Source organism: Neopsephotus bourkii, unplaced genomic scaffold (assembly GCF_033783945.1).
Source record: "Neopsephotus bourkii isolate Nb327-2 ecotype Australia unplaced genomic scaffold, CSIRO-AGI_Nbou_v1 NB_107, whole genome shotgun sequence".
Lineage (NCBI taxonomy): Eukaryota > Metazoa > Chordata > Aves > Psittaciformes > Psittacidae > Neopsephotus > Neopsephotus bourkii.
The window spans coordinates 5,675,688-5,687,789 of NW_026900624.1; the positions used below are offsets into that span (position 1 = coordinate 5,675,688).

The following is a 12,102-nucleotide window of genomic DNA, read 5'->3' on the forward strand; positions in this document are numbered from 1 at the left end:
GTAGAAAACCCAATCAAAGAAAATAATACAGGACCCTGGCCTGACAAGCTGTTAGCTGGCAGAAGTTAAGTTGATCCCTTTCCATTTATCCTGTATATGATATTATTTCATAGGGGAGATTATGCAAATTTTTCCAGTACTGAGATAATTTTCCTCATCACCCAGCTGAGTATCCTTAGCTTATTTCTGACCTTTCCTCTCTTTCCCAAGGGATGCCCATTTACCCTTCCCTATACTGTCTGCTGCTCAGTGTCAGGATAACATTTTGTAGTGTGTGGCTTTCACAGGGGTGCTCAGAGTCATATCATCCAGCTTCACAGTGGGGTTGTAGCCTGTTCTTATGTCTGATCCTTCTTAAGGTGACACCTTTTTTCTGAGTTCAATGGTTTGGGTGAGTCTTGTGCCTCCAACACAACTAAATGTGGTCAGACATAAGAATTCATTACAACTGTGTAAAAAAAAGACATAACATTTCATCTCATCTGTGCAAAGAGGAAATGACTTACATGACACTTTGGTTGTTACTGGAGATCAAGGTTTTTTTCTTTCCAACACCCTTGTGAAATGGACATCAAAAGATGAGGTACACTTGACTCAACGATCAAACTAAATATTTTTCAAAGAATGTGCAAGTCTGAGAGTCTGGCTGAGGTCTGGGGTTTTTAAAGGCACAGTGGCCGGGCTGTAAAGTGTTATAATGAAATAAATCCATTAGCATCGGGGAAACTGACCTACACCCGTACAGAATCTGTCATATTCTGTGAGTATTACTCCACACCAAATCACAGAAGTGAAGAGGGTTAAAACTAATAATAAAAAGACTGAGTAAACAAAATCAATTGCAAAAGAAAAGTCTGAACTTTCTGAACTTCAGATAAAAGTTAGGTAGAATTTGGTTTTGATGCTGTAAAGACGTGGTGAGGTATTTGCTCATTACTGTCTCTTCTCACATTTGTCCTAAGATATTTTAAATTCTGTTTAGATAATGCTTCTTGTGTAACTTTTGTTTCTTAAAGAGTGTGAGTGGAACACATCAAACATTCTCAAGACACCATGTACAGGAAATAACCTAACATTTGACTTTCACCTTCAACTTTAAATGAATCAATGAAACATTTAGACGGTTCTCTTGACTATTAGAAGCACAGGTCTGGTCCTCCTTGGTTGGTCTTATGCTTTCTTGTCTTAAGTTGATGTCCAAAATGATGATGTTGTCAGAAAATATATAGCTGCTAAGTAGGCTAGCATTATACTTTTTCATGCTATGTTGTCTTGATCTGCCAAAGCTTGAAGCCATGCTCTGACCCTTGGACAAATAAATCCTCTTAACTTCGGTGATATCACTTATGTCCTTGAAGTGGCACACTCTGAAGGGTTGTACCAGAGTCGGTGTCATCACTAAGCTTCCTGGTGAAAAGGCTTTCACCACTTCTACTCTCCTCTTGAAGCTGAAAATCTTGTGGCCCCTCATCAGCTCTGTCCTTGTACTCATAAGCAATAATCTCTTCCCCAGAGACTCCTTTCAGTCTCAGAAACCTTGAAAGTGAGTGCAGTCCAAATGCCTAAAGAGAACTACAAGTCATGCCTCTGCTGTAATTCTTAGCATTTCTATAGAAAATAAGAGCTACAGGGAGCAAAAATTGTTTGGCATCAGGATGGACTGGCTATCAGGTTGGTCAGAGTATACATAGTTTGAAAAAAAGCAGTGTTTTCTTGAGCCACTTTTCAGGCCTTGTTTGCCAAAATGTTCACCATATTCTTGACCTCTTCACCAAACCTGGGTGGTTTCTTGCAAGTCTGAAATGACTGATGTGAAATTTGGTGGGTTCTTTTATGGCTTAACCCAAACACAGATGAAACTTGGCAGTTGCAGCTGAGTTCAGCTTTGACATTTGTTGGGTGTGAAACCACACATACTGTAGCGGATGGAGGAGGTTTACATGACCCTTGCCAGCTGAGCCAGATGAGTTCCATGAAGGTCTATAAAGGATCCCATAATCCACATGTCTTTATTTGTTTTATTAGTGGAGTAGCACCCAGAGATAATGTGGTCAGTATCTAGGAAAAGGACAGGGTTTAGGAAGTGGTGTTATTACACTGGGGGTGGGGAGGGAATAAAAAAAGGACAGAGCTAAAAAAAAAAAAACCCAAACCCACTTAAAGGTACCAGATACTTGTAAGCATATATATTCACTTGTGTAACAAAACACATCTGCGTCTGACACGTACAGAAATACTAAACCAGACATTTGGTTCTGCCTGAACAAACTGAAGAAAGGATTAACACTAAAAAAAGGCAGGCGTGTTTTTCACTTAATGCCAAAGGGAAGCTCATTTAGATTATTCCCAGAACTGCTTAGGGGTATGAATAATCATAGAATCATATCATAGTTTGGGTTAGAAGGAAACATCTTTATGGGAAAGAGGACCTACTCTTTAGTCACTAGGCCAAGGCTCTACCGCTAGCACTGACAAGTGCAGATTTACAGCTATCCTAATTTGCAACCCCATGCAACACTTCTCCCTCAAAATTCAAAGTAAACCTCCAGACTCACCCAAACATGAGGCTTCTCCAACACCTGTACATCTATTGCCAGCACCGTTTCCTGGGTGCCATTATGCTCCAACCATGCATGTCTTCCAGCCACACTGAGCAGCAGCCAGAAGGCATGACATAAGAGCAAATGTCAATCCTCGTGACTTCTGGGGATCCTACTGTGCCAGAGGAATCCCCTGTGAGTTACCTAAACTGGATTAGTGATGAGCTATTTTTTCAGAGAGGTGCTTCACTGAACTAGGGCTGTACCACCTATATGATACCTGGGAGTCTGTACTAAAAAGAGTTGAAATAAATAGTTTGGAGGAGAGAATAACAACTATAGAAATTATGTTAGGCATCGGGTGTTCATTTTGGTATGAAAGATTTATAGCAGCTAAGACAAAAAGTGACAGACAGATACAAATTAGTAGCATGAACAAAGGATGTAGCATGGGATGAATTAGCCAAGCATTGTGTATAGCTTTTTTTGGTATATTTATAGCTGGGAACTTTTCTGTAGTCTTGCCATCCCCAAAGAAAAGTCATTATTACATTCACTTGACCCATCCTGTTCCTGTACATACTTGTATTCGTCACCTTCCTGCACTCAGTTTTCATGCCAGCTTCTCACATAAGGTCATCTTTTGCACTCTCCACCCATTCCTCTTGTTGTAAGCCTCTTTAAAAAATTACTTCTGTAAAGATAACCTCTTGGGTTCAAAAATAAATTGGTTAGTGATATAGCAATTGTAATTATTGATAAGTTTAGTTGAAAGAAAATTGTCCTAACTTTTTGAAGGCAAGGACTCAGATCTAGAAAGCAAAACCTCTGGTTGTATCAGGTTATTGATGCAAAAGAGCACTAGAGACTGGTGCCTATTCCCACAAATGATGGTTGAAACTATCTATCATGTAAGTAGCTCTGAAAGTTACAGATAAGAACAGTTGGGACCAAATAACTCCACACAAAAAAGTAAGAATTGCAGCTTCTGAAATATGGAGTCAGAATCACTTATGGAACTGAAATTTACTGTTGTTCCTTAACAGTGGATTATGCTGGCTAATTATTTGTGCATTGACAATTTCTGCTGAAAGTCTCCAAACTGATGTGCGTACAAACAGGCTGCTCTCACCAGTGCCAAATCCAGGGCAAAAACGAGGTGTTTTGAGAAATAAAGCTGTCAAGATATAAAAAGTAATTTGTAGATATCTCCTTTTCCGACACATGATGTTGAAAATGATCATGATTTAGTAGTATTCATTTGTCTTTGCCATTGATTTGGCAAATTGTTGAACTGGACACCTGACAGGGAAGAATCAACAGACAGACAAAACCCAAGAGTTCTGATTATTTATTTATTTTTTAAAAATCTCTGATGTTTTATATTGATCTGTATTTTTCTGGCACGTTGAAAGGCTGCATCTGAAGTGACGCTACCAGCCTGCTTGCTGTGTGAAGTTTAGGAGAACAACATCTTAAGCAGCTTCCTGTGACCACACGTTTGTTCAACTTTTGATTCACTTTCCAGGCAGAAAAGATGAGGAGTGGGAGAGAAAAATGCAGATTTAAAGGCTGAAAAAATCTGTTCATGGATTTTATTAACTCACAGGTGAAGAAGACTGCAAGTAATTTTGAGAAACACAATCAGAAAATAGAGTTGGACTTCATGGTTATATACAAGCATGCACTCGTACGCATGCACACATAAAGTGCTAAGAAGACAGCATGCATTTGAACAGAAGACCAAGAAAGGGAGGGGAACATCTTCTCAAAGAAAGATACTCATAAAAAAAATGATTCCATTTATATTAGCATGGGAAGCAGGTAACTAGTCCACACTGGATCCCAGTGTTTTAGCTGCAGGCCTGAAAGTACAAGGGAATTGGGCATGAAAGATACGTAAATGATGGCGTTGTGGAGAAATGGTTGGCATCTTATCATACATGCTGAGGGGGTGTCAGCCAGTAAATTATTCTTGGTTCAGGCCATATATAGGCTTAATTAAATTTGGATTCAGACTCATATGAATCCAGTCATTTTTATTCTGGGCTATAATGGTGGTTTAGCCGAGATGCCAATGTTCATAAAAACTTCCTACCAAAAATGGGAGGAGTAGACAGGCTCATTATTGTCCAAAAATGGAAATTTGCATCCAAGCAGATACATTAATCTAGCACAGTACTGTCTAGCATGGTATGAGTTGGCCAACTTGGAAAGCTTCTCTTTCAGTACGAGCAGAAAACTTCCAATACATGAAGACAGGAGGCATTCTTAGGAATGCTTTACAACCATACTTGTGCTTTAATGCTATCAGCAAATCAATAAGGGGAACTATAAATGAATCCAGACAGTTTGCCTAAAGTAAGTTCATTTCTATCTCAGTTTTTGCCTTTCTTTTCTCCTGCCATTTCTTTTCTGTTACTTTTTGTTCTCATTTTCTAATTTTTTAAATCAATTTATGCTCTTAGTTATGTATTTATTAATACTTAGTAATATTCATATATCAGGTTGACTGTATGTTTATTATTCTAACATATGTGTGTTTGTTATGGGAAAATCTGTCTTTACGGACTTGCGTTATATCCAATAAAAACAATATGGGGGAAAGAAAGGAATCGTACAGCTGGAAACAATTTGGAGGGGGAAAACTAGTCGGAATTAGATTATTTTAAATATGATACAGAGCAGGGTACACACTTCACTGACGGAAAGGCAGTAATTATCTTTGTCATAGCAGTAGGTGCTATGATTGCTTTAGGTATTTGTCAGTTATTGTGAACCTCAATTGCACAGTGGCTTTTGGATCAAACATGGAAAAATTTCTGGGGTTTTGTTGTCACATAGTATGGTCCCAGACAACAATGATGTCCTTTGAGTATTCAAGCAACTGATCAGAAAGAAACTTGTTTTCAGTAATTTGAACTGGATGACTGTGTTGGTACTAGGATATAGTAAAAGCATTCTGGTGTGAGAGGTGGCTTCTCAGGGGATGGCATTGGCTTTCATCTCCTAGTGCAGCAGGCTGCCTGGGATGCCAGGAGAGAAGTGCACAGGATGCATTCAATCAGCTGAAATCTGTATGTGGACAAGGACTGTGTGCAAATTCCATAAGATCACATAGGTTCAATAAAACCTGGGACTTTATTACTCACATGGCTACCTCAGAGTGACTGCTGATGTCCATTTCACAAAGTGTCATGTGAACCCATTGCATTTGCAAGTGTGATTTAGTTAAACTACTAGATGCTATAAATACCATAGCTAATTTAATGAGCTGTGGTTTATGCAAGGGTAGTTTTTAATAGAAGCATACTACTATATCACAGGATGTATAATTCTTCATAACTTAGAGACAGAGTTTTCTCATTATTAGGCTGACTAAAAGTAAAAAAACCCAAGACATGCATAGTGAACCACCACTGATACCAGGCTGGGTAACAGAGGCATCCAGAGGCAACTCGTAGAACCAAATCCCCACCAAATCTGACTATGTGCTAAGTATGCTTATTTTTGCAGGAAAGATTTATCACACTGCAAACACTCATTGCAAAGCCATCTCTTAAAATGTCTCAGAGCATTTCTTTTCACAACTGACATGTTGTTGCTGGAAGGAGAAACAAAAATATCCTTAACCTTAAGGATATGCTGTATATTTGTTCTAGCTTATTAGGTATATATTATTGCAGAAGGATTTCAGTTATGTCAGTGACTATCACACATGTTGCCTTACTAAGGTAGAAAGGCCATTTCTGGAACAAATGGGTATTCCACATAAAGACCCATAGAATCATAGAATAATTTGGGTTGGAAGGGGCCTTCAAAGGTCATCTAGTCCAACCCCCTGCAATGAGCACACCCTTATATTAGATACCCTAGAGACTGTAAGATAAGTACTATGAGGCATCCAAACTGCCTTATGAGGACAGTTTTTTTCAATACAATTCATCTTAATAGAAAGTTAAACAGTGGGAAAAAAGCTGTGATAATCTAGTAGCTACAAGGTAAAGTAAATGAGATTGCTATTTTAGTTTGCTTTATCACCTTTGGAGGAAATTAAGGAGTTGATTCAAAGAGTTCATATTTTCTGACTATTGAATGGTGGATATTATTTTTACTATCACAAGTAGCAAAGCAAGACAGTAACCCAAATCCGAATAAGAAAATAAACTTCCCAGCTGGCAGTAGCTGAGTTTGGAAAGGACTGGTAAAAAAGTTATGAATTAACTACTGTGCTAAAAATTTATATTATTTTGACTAAGGAGACAGCCTCCACAGTGAGAGTGGTAGGTTCACACTCATCTTCGTTTTAGCAGGTTTCTGTTACTTGGAGGTTTTTAGAAAAATAAGAATATATTTCTATTCTAAGGAAGCACTGTTAAAAGAAATAAATACCCTATTTTGAGACGATGGAGGGTTCCCAGCTTAGTGAAACAATTTGAAATTCGTAGATGGAAATTTCTTTGTACTTAAAAAATTTCTTAGATGCCAGAGCCTGATAATTATCTGGTGAGGCTTTCACACTGCTTTCAAAACACTCTGTATATCATAGATGAAGAGACAAATGTGAATGGGCAATATCAATTGTAGTTTATGAGTTGACAGGTATAAATTTTATTTGACTACTAGAAAAGATGTAATTATGCTACATCAATATCATCATCTAGGTCTCTTTGTCTCTCTATATATGCCTAGCATATATAATATGTATCATATAATAATCTCCAATCATGAATAGACAAATTTTTATATTCCCCGATTTATGTTCTCTGCTCTCTGGCCTTTTTGTAAAGTACAACTGTCTAGTTCAAGTGTATCTCAGTTGTGTTTTCTTTTTACTCAAGGGTCATGAGTTGGAAGAAAAATATAAGTTCTCTCAAATTAAAATGTTATTGCTGGCATTTAAATATTTACCTCTTTGGCAGCAGGCTTGCTTTAAAAGGCAGACATCCTTATTCTAAACATAGCACTAATATGTTAATACAATTATTTAACGAATTCTGCATGGCTTGCAACTGGATGAGAAATGGTAGATGTTGACCTGAACAAAATCTGGAATTTCTATCCTGAGGGAAGTGCTACCTTCTAAAACTTCTGTTTCATTCCATTTTAATACAAAAATGAAGATTTTCTTGGAATGGATCCTTTTCTGTAGACATTTTTAAACTAAAAGACACTGACATACTTGACTCTGAACAATATGATTTCTGTTCGTTAAAGCCCTTAATTTTAAATCACTTAAGTGCATTGATGTAAATTGGTGCAGGGAACTGAAACTGGGGAAACTCAAGCCTTTCTATCTATCATCTGTCTCATGATCTCCACTTTTGCATGCTTCCATATATATTCTAATCTATATGGTTTAATAACACATCACATGGCTTAATAAGAGACATCACATAGCACGACATGCTGTCTTCTTGTGACCTTAAACCCCAGGTGTCTCAAAAAACAATAGACTGATGTGGGGATGCAGTTTAATACTGTGTTTCAAGGGTTCCAATCTAAGCCTGTTTTTTATTAAATGAAATAGCTCCATTTAAATGTCAGTATGGAAAAGAAATATTTTGTTGGAAAATAAATATTTTGCTGGAGAAGGGCGGGTACTTTGGGTTTTTGGCATTCTGAGATCATCCTAATAAATATATAATTAGCTGTAGGGGAAAAGGGTACTGTTATGTATAATGGGGCTTTATAGACTGTCTGTAATGACCTGTATCTCTGATCATTTGCTCAGCATTCACTAGAGGAAAAAATCCTCCTTTTCTCTTGCTTTTAACTTTGTCTTTAGCTACTCAGGATAAAATTTTCCATGTTAATTTTCTGGTTTGCCTTGAAATGAGTGAGTCAGAGATACTGTGGAAAAGATAGTATGCCAATTCTATGCTATTAGTTAATTGAATACTGTACCAAAATTTAGATACAACAGGGCTAACTGGCATACCAACATTAATTTGGGCACTTCCTTACTTCCAGCTTCCATACTCGGAACATTAATGTTCTGTTAATGTAATTTTTTTCATGTCACTCTGTAATAAAATTGCTGGCTGTAAATGCTTCGTAGCATGCTTGACTCAGTTACCACCAGTGTCCAGGTCCTGTTGATCAATGACTTAAAATGTAATGCATGCTTAAAACAGGAAGGCAAATAACATTTAAAGTTAAATAAAGTGGTGCTGGGCCTAATCCAAAATGATGGGGGTCAAGTTCTGATCCTATTGCTGTCAGTAGATGTTTTGCCACTGCTTTCACAGAGCCAGGATTTTACAGCCACTAAAAAGGCTCCTGGCTTTTGTGTACAAGCAGAAGTTCAAAGCGGAGCTGCTTCTCATAGGAAGGACTCAGCTAAAACCTAATTAGCTAAATGGAAATCAACTATAAAATGTTTGACTTTTTTAAAGCACAGAGTGACTTTGCAAACAGGCAGGTGCTGCCAAGTCTTGGCACTGAAAGGAAAGTCCTTTATATAAGATGACAGGTACTGTGGGATGGCAGCTAAGCTGCTGGTATGCGATTCTGTGATAACTTGGGGTTCTAATGACTTTGAGATTCCTTGAGCTTTACTACTGCGGTTAGCTATGTTGTCAAAATCTCTTCCCTAGAATTACAGATGATAGGTTTGGTCGTCTAGTTCAACCTCTAGATCAAGCAGGACAGGCTAAACATAACATTAGACTTCAGAGTTACATGTGTAGCAGCATCCCTCCCTTTCCTCCCCTGTTTTTTGGGATACATTGTGTTTGGTAAACCATCTGTTTCTAAATTGAAAAGCTTGAAACGCACAGAGAGGCATTTACAAACATTACGAAAAACACAGCATTTGTTGATCTGTACATTTTGGTTTGCAAGCAAATATATTAGCATTCAGGTTTAGATACCCAATCCGTGCAGTTTGCTGTCTTGCCTCCAGTCATGAGCAATTTCTTTTTCTAATGAAGTAGCTGGAGTATCCCAAAATATTACATCTGACAAATGCCTTATTTTCTAATTGACAAAATTTCCTTCTTGAGTATCATGCATGACTTTTTAACATTGGATTAAATTACCCGTGACTGTAGTGTATTTCTTACTGCAATATTGTATGACCATAACTGTAAAGTACAATATTATTGTTACTGATATGAGTCAAATTAAGATGAAAGAAATAAAACAAGCAAGCAAGAGGACTATATAGTTTATTATTTGGAGGTTTGAATAAAATGAATCTAACGTGGTAGTGGTAAAGTAGTTCTTCTCTCAGGATTCAAACTGGCCAACAACTTTACTCATACTCTCTGCTTAACTTTAAACCCTACATTTTAAACCCTATTAAAGAGGCTTTGAAAGTGGTTTGCTCTAAATGCATGCCTGGATGTTCTGAGAACACAGAAATCATAGCGAAAGCCAGCATGCAAGACTGAGGTGATTATGGGTCCTTCAGCTAGTAAAAACTGTTGCACCTATCCAGTTTTGATCAGATTTAGCTTTAGGATTGAAGTGTATCCACATGACTTTTAGTCACATGTGCAATCTGTTGCTATCTCTAATGCTCTCTTCACTGCAGAGGTTCAATCTCTGTTTCCTGGGATTATGAAAAAAAAGAGGATTCCTAATACTTAACCAGTGTTGCTGTAAAAAGTGGGTTTGGATTGTTGAGGAGTCTTTAAGTAGTCTTCTTTAACCCCAGAAAGCTTACTGGTGCACTGGGAGAAGACACTTTCATTTCTAGATAGAAGTTCAATAGACATGGTCTGAATTGCTGTAGACTGGAAAACTCTATTCAAGCTGTTGTAATGAAAGAAGTTTACTTGTGCATCATGATTTATTTGTACCTGTTCACTGATTTCTTCATGACTACATGGAAACTTGCTTTCTGTCTGATTCAGCTCCCACCCATCCTGTTCAGAAGAGAGAAAGTCCCATTTGACAGGGTCAGTGCAACCTTACAGTTTCTGAAGAGAATGGTACAAGAGGTAACAGTGGTTTCTGTCACTGTTGTTGAACTAAAGGGCTTCAGACAAAGGCAGAAAAATGGGGAGCCCCTTCCTCACTTCTTTACTTTGGCCCAGTTTCATACCACATAGCTCCAGGCATTTACACGAGATGTCTGAGATAGGAACCTAGTCAGCCTGTATTCCTTGTATGGTCAAAGAAGAGAGAGAAGCACTTCCAGAGGACGATTTGGATATTGATTTAACTGCGTGACTGTCCCTGTTGACTACCCTGGGAGCTTAGATTCCCTATTTATGTATCAAGTTTGTTAATATCTAATTTTTGTTTGTTTGTGAAATTTTTCCACCTCTCCATATATGTTTCTTAGGGGAGCATGTGGTCCTCTCATAAAGTCATACCTGCTCTCCCCACATAGCAGACATGGAAACTTGATCTTCATTTAAAGCCCTAGTTATTCTTGGTACTCATTCACCAGTCGTACCTGCAAAATTTGCCTTAGCTGACGACTTTCAGACAGAAACCGGCTAAAAAAAAGAAAAAAAAAGCTGCAACCACAGGCATAACTCCACCAGTGCTATTTGGAAATTTAAGAACAAGTGGGAGTCCAAAATTACCACCAGATGGTGCACCTATTTAGCAAGTGACAGAGACATGTTCCACAAGAAAGGGTAGCCACAGCCTCCAGCAACCCATCAAGTTGCTTCCCCTGCTGTTTATTCTCAGCTAAGATATAAATTGAATGTGTTTGAAACATGGACCTGCAGGTCATACTATTCTGTTACATTTAATATGGAGTATGTTTTCAATCTCCATGATGGAAGCCTTTCAGCTGACTGGCTAGGGACCTGAGGAAGTAGGAAAAGTCTAGCAGATCTGAGACTACACATACAAGGGAGAAGAAAATGAGGGACCAAGAGCAGGAAAAATTGGTGATGGTGAAGGTCAGCGAGCAGGCTCCAAAATTAGAAGTGGTCACCACAGAACATTTATGCATTGCTGTTTCATTAAGTTGGCTAGTTCTGGCTATTAATGGTAGGTAGCTGAGAGAAGGTTGAGGTCAGTGCATTTCCGAAGGATAGTTTTGAAGTCTAAGTATTTTGGAAAACTGCCAGTGCCAGTATCCCAGGAGAAAACACACAGGGTATTCTATTAACTGCATAGCAAAGGTGGTAAACTTTCCTGAACAGTGAAGTGTTATTTATTCTCTAGCTGCTTTTCATTCCTAAGCAATTGGTAGTCCATACCCAGGGAAAGATCAGCAAAAATGGATAAGCGTATATTTTCTACCATATTTCTCACAAGACCGTGTGATTCAGCTGGATTTGCTGTAAATCAATCCATTATCATGTGTAGGGCATGAGTAGGCCTTTCTTCCCATTCCACTGTACTTGTTTTGAAGAAGATTCTAAAGTAATATCTAGGTTCCTGGCAATCCTCTTTCATGAACCTTATAAAACTGATGCAGAAGAAAATACTGTGAGTCTCTCATTCATTTGCATAGGTGTAGCTTTTACTGCTTTTTATTGTTTTGGCATGTTTTAAAGGATGCTGCAAATAGAATTTACCATATTGCTAGAGAATGATTAATTAGAAAGGTTGTACTTTTAATTGCAAATTGATCAGTAAAGAAACA

General features: G+C 38.0%; 1 protein-coding gene across 5 annotated transcripts in view; it reads left to right on the forward strand.

Annotated features, from left to right (window-relative positions):
• WNT7B (Wnt family member 7B) overlaps positions 1-12,102 on the forward strand; it is a 97,628-nt gene that overhangs the window by 56,171 nt on the left and 29,355 nt on the right. The window lies entirely within an intron of this gene.